We start from the raw sequence: 21,628 nt of genomic DNA on the forward strand, positions 1-21,628 counted from the left end.
CCCTTTAAGACAAAAAGAATGCATTCATTTGTTAATTAGACTCTTTATTCTTATTTTTAAAAGAATTGCTGGACATTTCCGCATACCTGTATTCCCTCTATGGCAATGCAAGACAGGCAGGTCCCAGCACTCAGTGTGTTTTATTCTAATGGTGAAAATAGAGTTCATACAAGAAATATAAAATACCAAACAGCACTATGCAATTATGCAATACAATATTCAGTATTATCCCTGTTATTCAAATATGAAGAAAACAGAGACAGTGTAAGGGATAGAACTTGAGGTTGGCAGGTTGTAGAGTTAAGTGGCTTGTTTTTATATCTGCTCTGCTGTCTAGTGGTTGTGTGACCTTGTGCTGATCTGAATTCTTCCTCTCAGAGTCTTCCATGATTTTAGGTGGTTGATGAATGAATCTATCAATATATTTCTTTTTAATCCCCTTCAGGTATCAATATTATTTATGTATTTTCTAGCTATATGTAGAAAAAATCATTTAAAATGACTTAAAGATAGGAAGTTTAGGACTGTCTGGCATGACATTTGCTTTTTCAAATGACATCAAATTGTTGGCATCTCTAATCATTGTTTCCTTATAGCTAGGATACCACTTAGTATTGATGACACATGGACCAAAGCAACAGCATCCTTCTCTGCCTGCATTTGGTAAATTGCCACCAAAGTTTTCTCGTAATTGTAAAAATACCCCTTAGGCTGCAACTGTGGGTGATTCCTACCTTCATGCTGATCAAAAGAAAGAGAGCCTCATTTTTAGGTAAGAGTTCCACTTTTGCCTTCAGAATTTTGACTTCCTGGAAGGGTCTAGTTGCTCAGTGGGTATTTTGTTGGCTGTTAGTTTTTCTTGCTATCTGCAGCGGGAAGGCTCAGGGAGTCCTACGCTTCAGATAGTGATTTAGAACGTAACAGGGGACCCCTGGGGCTTGGTGTCATTATGAGCTAAGGGAGGACATGGAGCAATGTCAGATGGAGTGGATTCATTAGAATAAATTGCGTGTTGAATTTCCATAGCAGCTTGGAGATGGATGTATTACTCTGCTGTCATGAAAGATTATCCTTTAATTGTTTTATATGCAAGTTCGAAGTGAACATCAGGGCAGAGCACTTGATTTATGAGCCACTTTTTCTTTAGCCCTGAATTCAGTGTGTCAGTTCCTGAAAGGAGGGGCCACCTGTACCCCAGAGCCTGGCACAAAATACGTGCTCAATAAATACTTACTTAGCCTCATGGAAACAAATACTCATGATGGTGAAATCCACCACTAAGAATTTTCATATAATCTTTTTGTGTTTGATTATATCAGTTGTCCTTATTTATATTTTTTAGATCATGGGATTCTTCAGAATAGAATGAAAGCCAAGGCCTCCCTTAATAGAGTCTACACTGATTGCCATATTTAGGAGTGTGGACTTGGTTCCACAGGCAATGCAAGAGCTATTAAATGAGGAGCTATTAAATGGCTTTGAGGAAGGGAGTGACAAGGTGGTTTAGGATGATGACTCTACTCCTGTGATTTTGGTACTGGGAGTGGTTCTAGAGGAACAGAATCTTAAGGATGAATTTACTGAATTGGTTCTGGAGCTTCTGGAATCAGTTCTCTAATCTGGTTAGATTTAGACACTATTGACTCTATTTCCTGTAGTAAAGAGAGCACTTCCTGTTCACACCATGATGTGGCAATAGGGATACACAAGATATCATCATTGGATACTCCTATTCAAATACTTACAAGAGGCAAGGATCTAGGTGAGCATTTTTGTCAAACTAACTGCTGTCAAAGTAACGAGTATGAGATTGACTGGTTGCTCCTAATATCATTGACAAAGTGGGAAAAGAAATTAATGAACGGAGGACTCGAATTCCCAGCACAAGCACTGCATAAATGACCCAAAATCTTCTATGTCTGCCCTGAAGGACACCTTTATCTCCTGAGATTGCTGACAACCAAACCCAGTATCTCATCCTCTGAGTGGCTGAATTACAGTGCAGGTTGAATTCCCAGCCTCACAGCATGTCTACTGTTAAAGTAAAGGCATTGATAGGGAAGAAATAGGATCCTGGAAGTTGGCATGGGGATGTGTGGGAAGACCCTGATGCAGCTGGGGACACTGAACTCCTAAATTTTGATCAGTTCTCTTCGCCAATAGAAGCAGGCCCTCCACTCGTCTTGAGGGGGTTAACCCTGCGTTGATGAGGAAGCTGTAATGGCCTCCCCTTAAGGCACCTGCCTTGCAAGACATTGTTGATTCTCCTCAGGACCCCCACCCCTCTTTTCTTCTGGACTTATAACTAAACTCAAGTCCCTGCAGGTCCCTAAAAGTGAGGGTCAAAATGTGACCCATGAGGAGTTCTGCTACACTGCAAAAGAACTACTTGGTTTTTCTAATTTTCACAGAAGTTCAGGGAATATGTGTGGGAATGGATATTAGGGGGGTGGGGTAATGGTGGAAGGAACATAAATTTGGATTGGGCCACATTAATTGATATGGACCCGATAAACAGAGATTTCTGCATTTAATGTTGAAGCTCGGGGAGTTAGAAAGGGCTCTACTAGTTTGGTCGGTTGGTTGGCTAAAACATGGACCAAAAGTTGGCCCACAGTAAATGAACTTGAATGCCAGACCTGCCTTGGTTTAATGTAGAGGAAGAGATTCAAAGGCTTAGGGAGATTGGAATGTTAGAGTGAATTTGTCATTTAAAACCTATTCACCTGCCTTGGGGGGTTACACAGGACACACCTTTCACCGTGACTATGAGAAATAAATTTGTGAGGGGACCCCCAGCATCCTTGAAGAGCTCTGTGATCACTCTTAAATGTAAGCCAGACCTCGCAGTGGGGACTTCAGTCACTGAAGTGAGAAACCTAAATGCAGAGTAATTGGACCCTGGGTGGCAGGGGCCAAGGGACAGTACTTAACCACCAGAGTCAAGGTGGGCATGATTACTGTAATGGAGAGCAGAATCGAAGCAGTACCTGACTCTAAGAGACTGTGGTATTCCCAGAAGTGAAATACATAGGAAGCCTACTAAATTTTTATTTGATCTGTATGAGCAGAAAAATTCCAGGTCAAGTGAACAAAAGTCTAACCTGTCTCATAAAAACAGTCACTGCCCCTCAATTGATTCCCAGATTTGAGCCAGTTTATAGACCCAAAATCCATGAGTGAAGGGGAGGCTGGGTCCCCTTGAGGAAGGATCCCAGGCCGCTGCCAAAAATTTATACTGGTTCATCTTTCTTCCAGTCTTCCCCAAGGGACCTTTGGCTTTTTACCAGCGTGACTGTGCGTTGGAGAAAAGGAAATAATCAGACCTTTTGAGGATTACCAGACACTGGATCTGGACTGGTACTAATTCCAGGAGATTCAAAACATCACTGTGTTCTATCAGTCAGATTAGGGACTAATGGAGGCCAGGTGATCAATGGAGTTTTGGCTCAGGCCCATCTCACAGAGGGCCCGGTAGGTCCCCAAATCCACCCTGTGGTTATTTCCCCAGTTCTGGAGTGCTTAACTGGAGTAGACATATTTAGCAACTGGCAAAATCCCCACACTGACGAAAAATGGATTGTCAGGGAGAGAGACTAAAGTGGGAGATCTGACAGAAGTTTACTGGAGTACTCCAAGGGAGAAATATGCAATTCCTGGACTAGTACATAGAGGAAACAGTAGAAGCTGTTTGAGTGTTTTGAAAAATTGAGATTTTTTTATATAGAGCTTCAAAATATTTCTGCTATAAGCACCTTTTTTTTCTTATTTAATATATGCAAGAAAGAAAACCGACGACTTATGCAAAGAAGACAACCCTTCCTAACTTCAAGAGATTGACATTTTTACACAGCTGGCTGTGTTTATTGCAATAAAATCAGTGAATTCATAGTCAGAGGGTTGACTATGACAAAGCTGATGAGTAAATTCAATTTTCTGTGACAAACATAAAGGAAGAAAAACAATTTCCTATACAACCAACCAACCCATCAGCTAACCAAGCAACCAAAAAACCAGCATCGTAATTTCAAGATTAAAAGTTATTTCACAATTAACCCTTGGGTTAATTGTAACGGGGTTAAGAAAAATCTTGCAAGGAGACCTTCTTGAAACAAAACCCTCAGTTTTATGATGCGGGCTACATGTTAAGTACGGCTTTAGCTTTGAGTGAGGCATTTTTCCCATTTGTCTACAGCTGTTTTTTTTTTTTTGTGCCTTTCAACTTAGTCCTACGTTGAAGGATAGAGCCTACCTCAGTCTGAAAGCATTTGTGTCAAAAACCAACTATCAACCACTTATTCGAACTTATGGATCCTGGATTTCTACTCTGATTTTCATCAAGATTGAATCTAAGCTATTTGGATCTCTATGTGTGTAGGTTTTAGTTTTACATGGAGTAAATAGCATTGTCTGGAAAAAGAGGGGGAGGGGGAGGGGAGGGGGAGAGGAGTACTTAGCTCTCAGGGCTGTTGGGAGAATTGAATGAGATCACCCTTCTAACTGTCCAGCTCAGGGTCTGCACACAGTATGTCCTCAGTTAATACTCATTCTGCTCTTCTGATCCATCTGACCCATCTGTTGGATCTTCTGATCCAACAACCTGATGATGTTCAGCTTCTAACTTGTTTGAACTTTCATTGTAGTGAAGATGTCTCAGTACATTCTGTCTACACTTTTTGCAGAACGTCTTTGGCCATGAGACCTTCAAAGACTTGAAGGTTTTTTGTTTTTCTCCACAGTTGTAAGCACACTCCTTGAGACCTAAATAAAAGATGTTTGGTAACTAATGATTTATTAATTTGGGGAATACAAATGTGCTAGTTACTTATTTATATGTATTCCCCTATATTTGTCCCCACCATGGAAAACTTTAGTGAATTAGAAAAAGCTCATAGGGCTGTTAATCCACATATTTGAAAATATAATCTTCAGACCATGGAAAATACAGCAGGAATGAATGGGAGAAATCCTTAAGTAAACTGTTATATTTACTGTGAATGGAGGGGAAGTTGCAGGGTTGGGCATGTCTCCAGATATTGCAGAATATCCCCTGGAGGGACAAAGTCACCTCCAGTTGAGAACCACTGCTCCAGGTGAGGGCTTCTCCCCTCTATCTGCCCATTTGAGTCACCTGAGGGACTGTTAAAAAAAAAAACAGGCCCTGGGACTTCCCTGATGGTCCAGTGGTTAAGACTCCTCACTCCCAATGCAGGGGGCCCGGGTTCAATCCCTGGTCAGGGAACTAGAGCCCGAATGCTGCAACTAAAGATCCCGCATGCTGCAATGAAGATCCTGCACGAGGCAACGAAGATCCCATGTGCTGCAACTAAGACCCAGCTCAGCCAAATAAATAAATAAATATTATTTAAAAAACAAAAACCAAAACAAAAACAGGCCTTGCTGTAGAATAATGCTGTCAGGGACTCTGTGAGTGAGGTATGGCATAGGCATTTTTTCACAGCTGCCTGGTGATTCTGTTGTGCAGCCGGGCTAGAAAACTAGGTAGTTTACACAGCTACTCAGGGTTATTAGGAGCTACTGAGTTGTCAGGGTTTTTTTATTGTGCTACCTAGGAATTCTCCCCAGACGGCTTCCTTCTTGAGTTTGTGGTGATGGATGGGATATTTGCATACACCTTGACCAGTGTAAGGAAAATGGGGCTGTACCCAAAAATCTTGTTTACATTTGCAAACAAGATTATCAATGGATTTTGATATCCAAGAGATTATCAATGATTTTCATAGATACTCACATTTGATCTTGAAGTGAAACTGTGAGGTGGTCAGAGTGGTAATCCCAAGTTTATAGGATGAAGGAAGTGCTGCTCAAAGACCGTAAGTGATGCATATGGTTCCTAAGGTAGTATTCTTGTCTTGCGTTGTCACTCATTGCCACTCGTGTTCACTGTGGGTTACTTTATAGTAATGAGGTTGGAAGGTTTATTTTTTCATGTACGGATTTCTTCATAAAAAGCAAAGAACTAATGCTTAAGGGTTCATTATTTACCAGGACTGGTACAACCTGTTACCTTTCTTTTAAATTAAAATCAAATTATAATAATTATATTACTACCGCCACCAAAAATTACAGTTTGATAAACTCTTTTATACTAAGCATTTTATATATGACATTTCTGATCCTTATAACAACCTGCAAGGGAAGCATTATTTTCACTGTTCTACAAATGAGAAAACTTAGTCTCTAAGAGGTTAATGTAACTTGTCAAAACTAGTTAGTGATGGCTCTAGTAGTTGAAACCAGTTATGTCTGCCTGCAAAGTCTACTGCTGCTCCTTTACCTTGCTGTCCCATCTATGGAAGATGTCTCTAGGTGACCATTACATAAGTAACCTTGAGCAACCTTTACACTAAATGCATGACTCTGATAAGATACAGTTGCCAAGTAGGCACTGGGCCTCCATCAGAGTGCTAGAGTCAGTTACAGCTTATCTCTGTAGGTGAGAGTATGACGTAGTCCACGTCCCAGCCAGCTGGACCAGAAAGGCCAGGTGCCGATTTCACCAGGGACTTGCAGTGATCTGAGGCATAGATTGTGAGCCCAGAATAGGCTGTCATATTGCTGAAGAGCAACACTGCCATCCACCCGTGAAAAGGGTCCCAAGGAATGCTCCATCACCTTTTTAGACCAGAGCAGCAGAGGCACAAAGGACTTCCCTACCCTCCTTCTGCCAGGAACCACATCAGACAATGGAACACTCTTGTCCAATGTGGAGTTCACGACTATACAGCTATCATGGCCCTTTGCAGGCCAGCAGGTGTAAAATCTCTCTGTATTTATAACCCTTGTGCAGCACAAGCCCAGATGAGTTGGGTTTTTCTTTGGAAAGGATTGATTTCGTTTCCAGAGAAGTCTCAGATATTAGCAGGGCAGGGAGGAGGGAAGGGAGAGTCAGATAGATGGTCTTGGAAGTGTAATAGCCTTTGACATGCCCCCTGGGGTCCACTGAACAGATTGAATGTGAGCACTCTTTTCTCCGTTCAGACGGGCCCAGGCTGCTCAAATGTGCAGAGTGAGCATCATCTGTTTCAACACCGGAGATTTTGCTGACTCAGAGGCATATATCAGTCTCCACTGGGGACGTGCAGCAAATAGCCTAAAGAAGTCGCATCCTTTCCTTGGCCTCTCTGCCTCACCTCTCCTTGGGTCCTAGAAAGGAAAGTCTTATCCTTCGAAGGAGATGTAACGACAGATTATAAGGCATAAGCCATTACTTACAACATTATAGAATCGTCTAATATTAGAAGTGAAAGGGATAAAGGAGAACTCCTAACATGCCTTTCATTTCTAACTGGAGGAAACTGAGGCCCAAGGAGGAAGCGAGTTCTTCAAGGTCACAAGCTCTGAGAGCAGGACCTGGGCCCCCGGCAACTGGCACAGAGGGCTTTCCTCTACACAGAGTTGCCTTGCCTTTTGCTCTTAAGGAATGACTATGTAAATCAATCAGATGATCTTTCATCTGTATGCTTTCTTTTTTAGGAGGCGATATGTGTCTAGGATGTATTCAACTGCCGGTAACAATGACTTTGAATCATGAAGATGTTTATTCTTTACTTATCAAGAATTCTTAAAGTAGGTGGTTCCAGGGTTAGGTCAATGGCCTACTGATGTCAGGACATTAGGCAAGGACATTCTTCTGGCCTTTCTGTCATGGTCGTAAGCTGACCACCGTAGCTCTATGCTCTACATCCTCCCATGATGGCTTTCCAAGCAGGAAGTGAGAGCGAGGGTGGCAAGAAAGTGCCTCTTCTGCAATGTTCTCTCTTTTATTGCACAAAAACATTGCCTAGTAGCCTTTGACAGACATCCCTGTATGTCTTATTGCTCTCCCTCAATTAAGAGCTGGATTCAGAGGACCATCTTAAGTTAACTATGCTTCATCCCCTAGGGGTGTGTGTGTGTGTGTGTGTGTGTGTGTGTATTTCTCTGAACACATTTTAATACCTAACAAAACCACGCTTCCTTTAACAAGGAAGAAGAGGGAAAAAGTCCTGTTGGGAATGTGACCAACAGAGTCTACCATATGTATAAACACTTTAAAGGTGGACAGTCTGACTTAATATTTTGGCTCTATCACTAACTACCTCTACCATCTTAGACAAGTCACTTAGCCTCCCTGAACTTTGGTTTCATTATCTATAAGATTAAGATATTATTAGTACCTACCTCACAGAACTATTGTGAGGGGTGATAAGATAGTGTACATCAAGGGCTCATCAAAGTGCCCAATAAGGACCCAATAAATATGATCTTGCTTTGTATATATATATTTTTTATCTTATTGAATAACTCTTTAAGGAATCAATTATTTATTGAGTGGCTCATTGATGAATGACATACAAGTGCCTCCCTCATGGAAGTAACTAACGTTTTAGGGGGAAACAGACAATAAATGAGATGATTCTACCACCCCCCCCACACCTTCCTAAACTCCATTCTTCCATTGGCAGGAGCAGGGGGTGATCCAGAACTCAGGGTGCTCTAGGTAGGTCCTTCAATACTTCTTTTCCCCCTAATACTACCAACCGTGCTACCAAAATTGGTTTTGAGACCTTCGGGAGCATGTTTACACCCTTTGTCACTGTACGTGTTGGTCACCATGAGAGGTCCATGTCTCCCAAGATGTTCATTATCACCCAGACTTTCATTCCCCTATGGCACTGTGCATCCTTTTTTTTCCCCTATCTCATCTCCCACCTCTTCCCTTAATGTCATTTGCCTTTTTGCTACAACTGAAATGTATTCTCCTCTGAGGATGTTACTTAGCCCTGCAGTCTTAGTGGGTGGCTGTTTCCTTTTTCATATTCCACACCCCTGTACCATTGCTCCTCCTGGCTCCCCCATGACATTTCCAGACCATTCTCCCTTCCTCCTCCTTAAAACATTCCTCATTTGCATCTCCTGTCCTCAGAGGGTATCACCTAGCATGCATCCTTGTTGCAGTCATCTACTGGCCCCCTGTGTCATGCCCCCTCATTCCTTGAGGAATTTAGTGCCAGGTTTACTGTCACTATTTCCATTATAATTCTTGGTGATTTCAGTAAGCACTTTCCAATATCCTAGTTTCTTTCCTTAAAGTCTTCTGCAATGATATCCCCCCTTTCTAATCACCTACTGTCCTGGTCTTACCCTAGGTCTTATTGTTATCAATTACTCCAACCCCTCCACAATCCCAATGTCAAGTACCCCTTCTTCTGTCTTTCTAGCTCACTCTATCCAGTCTTCCAGCTCCCACAATTGTTCAACCTCATGAGACCTACAGCCTTTTGGTCTGTCACTCACCACGCTTTTGTCCTCATCCCATTCTTCACTGAACTTAAATTCTGCGAGCCAGAATCATAACCGCCATCAACTTCCTTGTGCCTCTCTTTTTTGTCATGTCCCTCAGCTCTGGTTACACCTCACTCTTCATCAGTCTGTCCCTGTACCCTGTAGGTGAACATGGCTGGTGAGATACACACCATGTTGTCCACTGGTCTCACTTTAAATTTATTGTCAATAACCTCAAAGGCACCCTTGTGCTGCCAGCCATCATCCTTCATTCCCCTGAATTATTCACTTTCCCAGTCTCCTTGATGACAATTTCATGCCTCATCCTCTGTTTGCCAGTTCCCAGCGCCTCCTCCCCATCTTTAACCTCAGCATAATGAACTCAGTTCCTCTTTCACTGAGAAAACAGAAGCAACCAGAAAAGAACTCCCACAGTGCCTACCTCCACACTTACGTTCCTAACTGCCCCTGGGCTTACATCTTATTCCTGTTGCTGTGGAGGAGCTACGAGGCTCACCTGTCTACTCTCAGGCTAGATTCTCATCCACTCTCACTTCCCCAGGGTACCACTTTCATAATTCTCACCTTCCTCTCCCTCATCTATTTTTCTGTCTATCTCGAGTCATTCCCATCAGCACACAAACATGATACAGTTTCTCTAATCCTGACTTCACACACATCTCTTCTGTTTTCAGTAAAACTCACTAAATCCAAGTCCTCACTTTCCATTTTTGCTCAATTTTGAACAGAATTTAGTCCCCAACACTTCAGAAAACTGTTCTTGTCTGTATCACTAGTGACCCCCACTTGGTCAATCGAGTGGTCCAATCTCAGTCCTCCACATTCCGGACCTGTCAGCAGCAACTGTAAGAGTTCAGCCCTCCCGCCTCCTTGAAACACTTTTTTTATTGGATGTCTAGGCTACCCCTGCCTCCAGTCTCCCTGCTGTTCCACTGGCCACTCCTTCTCATTCTCCATTGCTGGTTTCTCTTCATCTTCCTGACCCTTAAACATTGGAACATTTCAGTACTCAGCCAAGGAAGCTCCTCTCTATTGCCACTCACTTCTTTGGAGAGCTGATGCAATCTCTGCTTTACATACCATCTATTCTCTTGACTCTACCTTTAAAATACAACCAGAATCCAGCCACTTCTTACCATTTCCACTGCCACCAATCACTCCACTCCAAGCTGTCAGTGTCACCCACTTGGGATATAATGGCCTTCTAACTGGGCTTTGTGATTCCACCTGTCAGAGGGAGACACCACTATGGATGGTGTGGATGGGTGGTCATGGAAGCTTTGGAAGGAGCCAGCCATGCAAAGATCTGAACAGAGAGCATGCCAGATGGAGAAACAAGCAATGTGAAGACAGACAGGAAAGAGCATAGAACATCACTATCCAGGGGGTACTCAATACCTGATACAAAGGTAAAGAGAAAATTAAGAGTAATTGTCATAGGAATAAAAAAATTGAGATCTGACCCACGAGATACATTTTATTTCAACAAAAGTGTGAATACCCACTTTCCTAACATACTAATATTAAAACCTGTGCCGATCTCTGTCACATAGGGTTTGCAAACAGTGGATGAAAATAATTGTTTTGTTAGTAGAGTGTTTTAAAAAGCAAGGAATTTTATTTAGAAATCAGATTTCCAGCTCTTTTTGAAACTCTAGGAATAGAGTGTATATTTGATAACACAACAACTGGCTGAAGTTAAGTATGGCTGCTCCCTTTAGATGGGCCTGAATTCCGCCATTCCTACCATTCCCCATCAAATATGCCTGCTCAACTTCACTCATTTGCATTTACTGCTTGGCCCCTGTAGGCATCTGATTTTGAAATCTTTGGGCTAAGAGGTGAAAAGATTTCATCAGTTTGGATATTTGAGAGGACTCACAAGACTCCTCTGAGTATAGTCACATAGGCTCTTATTTAAAGGGAGAAAGAGAGAAAGAGATTGTAGGCAGGAACTGGACATTCAAAAGACATCCAGGCACACTCCCCAAGGTCCTTCTTATTCTCATATGGGCTTGTCTCCAGATAAAACCACCAAGATCTGTGCAAGAAATCTTCACTTTAGGAGACCTCAAGGCAGAAGTTCCCAGAGGGATTTTCTTGTCCCTCTGATTCTGTGGTAGAGCCAGGTTGACTAACCAGTTATGACACTGAAAACCATGAGTAAACAAATTGTCTCTAGGGATTACCAGGGGAGTTTCAGACTTTAAACAGCACATCACAAATCTCATTACCCTTATCTTAGCCATGAGTCAGAGCCAGATGTCTAGGTGTCCCAGAGAGAAAGACAGATCTTTTCCAGTCTGGCTTTAAATCAACTCTATGCTAATATAGAAGATAATGTTCTTTGAAGACAAGGTAGCCTGTTCAGACTCTTTGTACCAAAAGGCATCCAAGTTTTGTAAGGTCGTGAGTTTGACCTCTGCCAATAACCAGCCTCATCACCTTCTGATCCCTGTGTGAGGCTCAGTCCTGCTGTCCCCATCCAACCATTCCTTTACCACCCCCAACCATCTGCTTATTCTAAGATAGCAAAGCTTGGCCCCCACCCTCTTTCTAGTCATCAGCTTGTCAGAGTTCTTGCTGTGGCCGTTCTCTGGCCCCTGCCCTGCTCTACCACTTCACTTGTTTCCACCTATTTATTTCTGTTATATTGTGAGTGTTTTTGAAACCAGAGGACTGGGCTGGACTTATTTAATCTCTATGCCCCTTTCCCACACTTGCTGATACATAGAGAAGGGGGCTGAGCAAATTTCCTTGTAAAGATTTTGGTTTCCATTCTTGATTTTATGTCAACTACTCCTGTCTCAGCTACTAACTCTGAGCCATACCCTGCAATTAATTAGCACTACCGTGATTCTCCTGGACTGGTCCTAGATGTCATCAGATACATGGTTCCATCCTCTAGAAGTGACCACAATGGCAGCCTCAACTTGGGCTTTAGTGGAATGGTTGAGGGACTGCCGAGGCTCACTGGGTAATGGTCATATCTGAGATGCCCACGGTGTCCAGGAGAGCTATCAGAGATGTCACACCTCTACTGGTTTTAGTCCAGGTGACACCTCTTCTTACGGGCACTGAGAGGTACCAAAAGGAAATCTCTGCTTTTCTAAGATGGCTCTAGTGTGGTGGTATGTGGACAAGGCAATTTCAGGGTTCTCACAGCATCCTCAAGGAATATTTCTTAGTGCCTCTTCTTATCAGGAAGAGGCACTAAGAAATATTCCTTGAGGATGTTGTGAGAACAACATCCTGAGAGAAGATTAAGGGACATGACAGATACCCCTTTGCCCCAGGGCTAGCCCGGGGCAGAAACCTCACTAGTGTCCTGAAAGTTTTCTGTTACAGTTGCTTCCACGATGGCTGTAGGCCTATCTTCTACTCACCGAAGACATGGCTAGAGATCTGGGGTCTGGGTATACTTACAGGCTCACTGCTTGGCTCAGAATATTGCCTTGTGGCTTGAGCTTGGTTATGCGTCACCTGGGTTGATAAAGTCGCTGGGCTGACTTGCAGGGTCTTTAATTTCCTTTAAGTATTGCTGGAGAAAGAACCTCTTCCCGGTTTAAGACCCTATCCTTACACCATGTTGCTGAAGCAAGTGGCTCTGTCTCTGATTCCCCAATCCATCTGCAGACCCCTACCTCTGGATCTATTGGCCACATGCCAAACCTAGACCTTCCAGGACGGATGATTCTGCTCTTCCATAGCATTGTGGCTTCTCTCGAGCTGAAGAACCAAGCATGAGTGAATGTATTGCATCCTCAGGCAGAGTGACAAATACCTCCAACCCTGGTGTCCTTGAATAGTATTAGTGCACCTTTTCTCATGAGCTACTCCATAATTTGGGGCATTGATGAATCACCCAACTGTAAACGTGGATTTCTTCTATCAGATATTAGAACAATTTACTCAGATATTTCAATAATTGTGGTCAGAGAGGAAAGCTCCTAACCTCATCTATTAAATGAAAACAATACTTCCCTCACAGGGTTGGAATGACAAATTAAAATTATTCTATATATCACCTAGCATAGTATCTAACACATGGTAGGGTCTTAAAAGATGCTAATTCCTTTGTCCCTTCCTTTCTCTTCTCCACACTTGTTTCCAAATATCTTATGTGACCTTTTGGAGAGCTCCAACTTTCAGTAGACTGGGAAAGTTAACCTACTTCCAAAGATTCATTCACTTGAGTTTATCGGACACATAAAGTACTAGAAGAGTCCAATACAGTGACTGCCGGGTTGGTTTCCACTAGACATACTGTTAAAACCAAACCTTTTCTGTGCTAAATGCTTTAGACCCAAAAGGAAGTATTTACTTATCCCAGAAGTTTCCAAGCATCCAGATGTTATATAAACAAAGCACTTAGCCAAACTACCCAAGGCATCTGATTTCATAGGGGTATGCAGATAGATAACCTGATGTTCTTCCATGACTTAGTACCAAAGTGAGACTTCTCCCAGGGGTTCACTTATGTGTTCAACCTTTATCACGTTTACCACGTGATAAAGCAGTAAACTTTATAGATCTGTGACTCCCAGACCCTAGTCCAAGAGAACATTACCCTTCAAGAAAGTATATTTGGATGAATAATAAAGAAGTGGAATAGAAATGGTTCCATCTGGAGATGCTGATTTTTATTCTTGCAAGGCACATGCATGCAGTCAAATAAATACTGGAGTGGCTGCAGAAAAAGGGAGCTCAGAAGTTTCCTAGGATATTAATGCACTTAATTTCTATGTATTCAAGTGAAAAAAATGTGAGAAATGCTTTCTTTGTCCTTGGTTAATTGCTAGATAAAGAAGATTATCCTGCAGGAGGCTCTTCTTTCCCATCACATATAAGCCAGCACATTCTGATTGTCTATCTCCTCAACGTGCTGCCCCTGGTGCTGCGGGTGTACTCTGTCTGTGTGAAGAGCATCTCTAGAGATGGCAAGAGGTTTGTGTTACATACCAGCTCTCTGGAAGGAAATTCAATGCTGGGTCTCAAGAAACCCTTTGACCTCATGATTTCATTTCTAGGAATCAATTCTGAGCAAATAACTAGCAACGCAGACAAGGACATACGCACAAAGATGTTCTTTGCTGAGTTACTTATCAGTGGAAAAAATAGGTTATGGAACTTCCAAGACAGAATGGTCTCCACCATGTAATTGTATGTGTACAAATACAAAGAATAAAGTACGCTAATAACAGCTGTCTTTGAGTGGTGGTATGATAGTTTTGACTTTACCTTTTATACATTTTTAATGTATTTTTCAGAGTTTTCTACAGTGGGTGTGAATTATTTTAATATTATTTTGTTTATTTCTTGAAAAAATATTAATGGAGTGCTTACAAGGTGTCATTCTCTGTGCTGGGTGCTAGAGACACAGTGGGAACTCCACTTGGACAGAACTGACAGGTCCCCTCCTCCCCCTCCTCTGGGACATGGCAGTCAAAGGCATTTGACAAACGTTGAGCCAATAAATACATAATAGCAAATAGACATATGTTATATGAAGGAATGGTAGTATGGTGCCGAAAGACAAGCAGAGATGACAGAATTTCATATGGAACAGGACAGGAGTCAGAAAACTATGGACTACAGGTCTGTGGCCTACAGTAAGTCCCCTACATACGAACGTTCAAGTTCTCGAACGTGTGTGAAGTTACAGCTTGCCCTCCATCTCCTGTTGCTGACGATCCTTCAGCTCTACCATCTCCCACCTCCTCCCCCTCCTCCAGTCAGTAACTCTTCTTGCCTGTTCACTCGAGGCCAGCCCCTGTACGCCAGTTGTTGTACTGTACTACTGTACTTTTCAAGGTACTGTACTATAAGATTAAAAATGTTTTCTTTATTTTTTGTGTTTGTTTTTTATGAATTATTTGTGTGAAAAGTATTACTATAAACCTATTACAGTACAGTACTTTATAGCTGATTGTGTTAGTTGGGTACCTAGGCTAACTTTGTTGGACTTATGAACAAATTGGACTTACAAACACGCTTTTGGAATGGAACTTGTTTGTATGGAGGAGACTTACCGTATTTTTGTTTTACATTTTTAAAGGATTATAAAGAAAAAAGGAAGAAGAATATGTCACAGAGACCACAAGACTTCTGCAGAGTAAATTATTTGCAAGTAAAATATTTATTCTCTGGCCCTTTACAGAAAAAGTTTGTTGAGTCCTAGTTTGGGACATCAGGGGTGCCTCTCTCAGGAGATGACATTTAATCTGGGAACTTAAGAAACAGAAGAGTTAGGGGAAAAAAGTCCCCCCCCCCCCGCCACCAAAGTCTTGTTAGAAGAAACTTGAAAAAACTTTAGTACAAAAAAGCTTTTTGTTGGAAGTTGGCTTCCTTTTCAGGTAAAGATAGAGGGAGGTACATTTAAAGGGAATAAATAAATAAGTTTTTTTTAAAAAACTCCTATAAATAAGTTTCTTAGGCTTGTCTTGATCCTCTTTTCTCATATTCTAATATATGGTTGATTTGATTTTAAAATACCACCAACTTATTGTCATTTTTCCAATCCTGTGGCTTTCTCAGGTACCAGCCCATTCTAAGCTGCATTGCTCGTAACAACAGTAGCAACTTTGATCAGTTATGTATTTACTTTCGAGCCAAGCATCCTGCTACGTACTTTCAACCCAATGTCCTACATAATCCTAACAACTCTGCAAGATAATCACTAGTATCTGAATTTTGCAAAGAAGGAGCAATGATCAGAGAAGCTGAGTGGGGAGCCCATGGTCATGCTGCTGGTAACCCATGGAGCCAGGACTGTGACCACAACCGGCTCAAGTCTTGTGTCTCAAGACTGGGCTCTTCCTTTTATGGGCACCTATCAGTGTGGGTTCCTCCCTCTTTTCCATTTTATTTGTGGTGTTACCACCAGTTGAAAGCCCTTCTCACCCCACCACATCCCCCTCCTTTCACCTCCATGCCCCTGCTCTGCAAGTAGCAGAGTGCTTTTGCTACCAAACTTCACTGTCCAAGGCAAAAGAGGAACTAGATAGAACAAGAAGAGCTTTTCAAAATGCTGTCATAGGGGGTCAGAACATGTGGCCTCCAAATGGGCCACTTTGATATAAGGATTATTTTGAGCTGAAGACAGTTGAGAAAGAGCAGACTTAAAAAAAAAAAAAAGCTCTCTGCCCTACCCCACATTTGCCTAAAAGCAGGCTTAGACTCTAAATCATGGTTTTTAACTACCTCAAAAACCTTGGTGTTATTAGGGGGGACATTGCCTCAAGATGCCACTGAGCTTGTTGAATAGCATTGAAGGAGGGTAGACTTCCTAGCTTTCTAACTAGTCCCTTATCAGCTTCATGCTGAAGTAATTTTCCTTGGATAGGCTCATCTTTCTTCCATTCTTCCTTTTCATGGCGTCCCAAAACAGTACAGGGGAGGAAAAACTTTTTCCCTCTATCCTTCTAGGTTTGGTGGCTGGGGACCCTTTGAATTAAACTGACAAAAGACAGATTAACAAGAGAAAAACAAACAGACTTTATTGCCATGCACAGTGCATATACTTGTGAGTAACTCTAAGGATGGTTAGAATCTGGGCTTAGATAGCATCTTCACAAAGAACAATACATTTGTAGAGAAGTGACAAGACAAACTAACAGGATTTTAGGCTTCCTAGAGTGGCAAACTGTGGGAAGGTAAATCAATCTGTGGGGCAAACTAATACAGAGTTGCTTTAGTGAGGTTTGTTATGTAGATTCCTCTTTGTGCAGCACTATGTTGATAAGAGTCTCTGGTGATTTAGAGTCTAAGCCTGCTTTTAGGCAAATGTGAGGGACGGCAGAGCTTTATTTTGGGGTCTGCTCTTTCTAACTGTCTTCAGCTCAAAATAATCCTTATATCAAAGCGGCACATTTGGAGGCCGCATATTCTGATCCCCCTACGACAGCATTTTGAGAAGCCCTTCTTGTTCTTTCTAGTTCTTCCTTTGCCTTGGACAGTGAGGTTTGGTAGCAAAAGCACCCGGCCTGGAGCTAGGAGACCAGAGTGTAGTGCCAGCCGATCCTGGGCCAGCAGAGAGCTTCCGAGAGAGTCCCTGACCTTCTCCGATGTTCAGTCTCCTCATCCAGTACAGCTAAGGGATTGAACTCAATGTCTAATCTCTAAGATTCATCCATTTGCTTATGTGTCTGGATCAGTCAGGATGTAGTCAGGAGACAGAAATCATGGCAATTATTGGAACAGAGAGAATTTAATGTAAAAAATTATTAACTGGGTAAGTGAAATGTTTGTAAAAAGTATACTGAGGTAGTGAAGGCAAGGAGCAGCTGCACCCTTAGGACCTGGGGGAATAAATTAGAATTATGATAACTTAGAAGCTCAGGGAAAGGGGGCCCTATGGAGCCAGCTCAGATCTCTGGAGAGAGGGCCCAGGCTGGCTGGTGCTGCTCTGGAAGGGGAAGGGAGGGGAGGCGGGATGTGTCTGGTTCTGCTTTTTGGATTCAGCTGCTGCTGCTGTGGAAGGGAATTGCTGCGGCCAGAGAGAAAAAGTGTTGCGCAGGTGAAACGACAGGAGCAAAAAGCAGAGGTCCCCTCCTTGAAGCCTCCCTCTAGTGCCCCCCACTGGCAGGGCCTAGCAGGGAGCAGCCTGCAAAGTACTTGTATTAGTTTGTGGACAAACTAGGGGCTAGAAGGATGGCTTTGGAGCTGAGAGATAACAGCTCAATAACTGGCACAATGTTCACTGCTGGGATTGCAGACTGGTGGCCCAGAAGCCACCTAGGGCCACATCTGATCCATAAACATGTCTTGTGTGACTATCACAAAAGTTTAATCAAGCATCTGTGTCTGGGTTTGTTTTTTTAGTCTGACAATCTTCTTCCTGAGAAATTCCACAGAATTTCATCCTTCATGATTTATACTTTTTAGAAACAAACAAATGGGAAGGCAGCTTGGAGATTAGCTATCTCAATGATCAGTTTACAGATGTGAAGTTCAGGCCCTTACAGGGTGAGAGGATTTTCTCCCAAATTACACAACCAGTGAATGAGATCTTTGGGTTCCAAAGTCAGGATTCTTACCACTTCCCCTCCCTGTCTTGTCCTGAAGCTGGGTGTGCTCTATCCTCTTGCCACTCAGAGTATGGTCTGTGGACCAGCAGCACAAGTCTTGCTAGAAATGTAGACTCTCGGGCCCCAACTCAGACCTACCAAACTGGAGAATCAGAATCTGATTTTAAAAAGATACCTCCATGATTTTTGTACATAGTGAAATTCGAGAAGTGCTGAAGATAGCTTTATTGAAGTAAGAAAAAAATAGAACATTTATTGGACGCTAGTGTTTTTCTCTGGGGTGGGACCAGGGTATGGGGCATGCAGCTTGGTTCTTAGCAAATGTCCTGACCATTCCTCTGATTCTTATCTTCTCTTCCCCCCAATTTGTAGGCCCACATATAGGCATGCAAAGACCACATGTGCACACACTCATACATGTGCATGCATGTGCTCCCTCTCTCTCTCTCTCACACACACACACACACATACATACATGCACACACAACTTCTGAGCCATTTATGATCTGGCCTCTGTCCTAACCTCCAGCCCCAATCCCTCACCAGGGGTCCCACGAGTACTGTGTTCTACTCACACTGAACTACTTGCAGGTAGTTGCCCAAACACATCAGTTGTTCTTTCAGCCTCCCTGTCTTTGCACGTGCTGTCTGCTGCTGCCTGCGATACACCCCCATCACCAAGATGGAGACCTGACTGACTTCTATGTGTCCTTCAACAACAGCTCAATGTCTTTCTCTTGGAAGCCTTCCCATGTTGCGTGAGGTGTATCCAGGCTGTGCTCCTCCTCTGTGATTTTAAAATACCTGACCTATACCTTTATTGGAGCACTGTTTCTCACCAGGAGATAATCACAGATTTTGTGGTTTATCTCCTTGAATGGAAAGAACATGCCCCACTGAGCAAGCCATCCTGGGGACGAGCCAATGAAGAAAGAATGAACTGATGCAGAGCTACGAAGTCTGACCAATGCTTATCCATAAAGAGCAGTGAAATATAGTAGTTGAAGCAGGGACTCTGAGGTCAGAAGTACTGGTCCCAAATCTTGATATTTCCATCAGTTGTTGACACTGGGGAGCTACTTTATCTCTCTGTGGATCAGTTTCCTCCTGTATAAAATAAGGATAATAACAGTATCTCCCTCACTGGATTGTTGTAAACATGAAAGGGGATCAACAATGCCTGTGAAATGCTTATCACAGAGCCTGTCTAGTGGCTAGTGCTCACCCCATGTTTGCCATTTTGCTGCTATTATATGATATATTAGGCTCCTTAAGTTTGTTCGGCACTTACTGTCCCATTATTTATTGCTGTATAACTCAGTGGCTTAAAGCAACCATAGCATCTATTTTGCTCATGGAGCTGCAATTTGGGTGGGACTTCCCTCCTCCCTCCCTTTTCCCCCTTCTTCTTTCTTCCCTTTCAATATATATATTTTTTTATTCCAAATGTTTACTGACCAAGTATCATGAGAGAAACACAAGTTTTCTGTTGGCTGAATGGGATGTTGGAAATTCTTGGCAGGGAGTTGCACTAAACTGAGGCCAAAAAATGTTGGAAGCCTAACAGACCTAACTGGAGAAAAAAGTTCCCTCTCTGCTCTGGTCTAGAAGTCTGAATTACCAAGTATAAGGAATTGTGTGAAACTACAGTGTGAACTGGACTGGTGGTGAGCTCCCAGGGGTCTAACTGGGAGTGGGGAGGAAGGGCAGGGCATCTCAGATGTGGGGCTCTTGGCCGTGGTCAAGGTGTTAGGTGGGTTGTCTAAGTCTGAGGAAGTAGAACCCAGTTCTTTCCTGGGGAAAGCCTGGGTGGACACACACAGGGTTTGGGACTTTTCCAATTGGTTGGGGCATCAGATGCTGGTAGGAAACTAGCATGGGGACCAAACACAAAGCCAGTCTTGCAAACTAGAACCACTTGGTGAGAATAATAGGGAAGCTACAGCCTGAGGCTCACCCAAGCACCTGACCGAATTCATTCTTGCTGGAGCTAGGTCATGGCAACAGAAGATGGTTTTAAGGCACCCTCATCAGTGAGTAAGGCAATCCCACTTAACACCTGATGGCTAAGAACCGGGCAGGATTAAGTCTGCTGGGAACCAGATGCTGAAAGCCCTTGGCCAGTCAGGGCTGGATCAGGCAGATAAACTCACAGTCTAACAGGAAGACTAACCCAGACGTTATTACAGTACAGCATGACCCAGGTCTGAGTTGGGTTTGCAAGTCTTGACTCATTTTCTCAAACACAAGTGTCAGTGACCTAATACAGTGGGAAATTGCTCACTGCATTTTCTGAGCTATGGGCTGAGAAACTGGTAAAATTGTAATGGAGAGAAACCTTGTGTCTAGGAGCACAGGTCCAGCAATTTCCCCGAGACATCCCCATGTTTGACTCCCTGCAGATCTTTGCCAAAATGTCCCATTTCCCTGAGGGCTTCCTGAACCATCTTATTTAGAACTGTCACCTCCCACCCTGACTCTCCTTTTCTCTATAACACTTATCAGCATCCCACTTACTGTATCTTTTACTCATTTATAATCTCTTTTCCCCAACTAGAATGTAAGTGCCATGAAGGCAGGGATTTTCATGTGTTTGTACCCTGCTGTGTCCCCATTAACAAAAATAGCACTTACCTAATAAGAGGCATTTAATGAATGCTTATAGACTCAGGCATATTTCATGAAGTGACATATACGGAAAAGAAAAAGGAAATAACATATTTCATGACTTTGAGTGATGTAGAGGTGAAAAGTTACAATTCACATGAGGGAAGGGAATCCTAGTTAGTGAAAACCATTGACAACACCAAAGTTATCATTTCTTTTCATCTCATGGAATAAAAATAATAAAAGAAGGAAATCTGCCACTGGGAAGATAAAGCAGAGCATAGTTGAATTGCTCCTTTTGGGGACCTACCTGCCAGTTGATTAACCAGCTAATGAAGCTCTTTGCTTTACATGGGCCCTTCCCAGCACACATCTGCATACATAAAGCATCCGCAGGTCAGGAGAAGCTTCCTTTCTGTGAAAGACAAATGATGTTCTTCGTTTGCTTTACAGTCAAGGCTGAGCAAAAGAACACTTACCTAATTTGTATTCAGTATTTCCACTGCATGAAAGACATTCTCCAAAATTTGCTTCTTGGGTTTAGTAAATGATGTACTAGCACAGTCGTTGATAATTAGTAAGTACTCAATATTTAGTAGGAAAGAATTATCCATGTGCTTCTGGAGATTTGCCACCTCTGTGAGGATGCTTGCTGGCTTCATTGGAATTCCATAAATGTGTGT

General features: G+C 42.6%; 1 protein-coding gene across 3 annotated transcripts in view; it reads left to right on the forward strand.

The window, feature by feature from the left end:
* Positions 1 to 21,628, forward strand: part of SV2B (synaptic vesicle glycoprotein 2B) — a 199,137-nt gene that overhangs the window by 127,650 nt on the left and 49,859 nt on the right. The window lies entirely within an intron of this gene.

Source organism: Globicephala melas, chromosome 2 (assembly GCF_963455315.2).
Source record: "Globicephala melas chromosome 2, mGloMel1.2, whole genome shotgun sequence".
NCBI lineage: Eukaryota > Metazoa > Chordata > Mammalia > Artiodactyla > Delphinidae > Globicephala > Globicephala melas.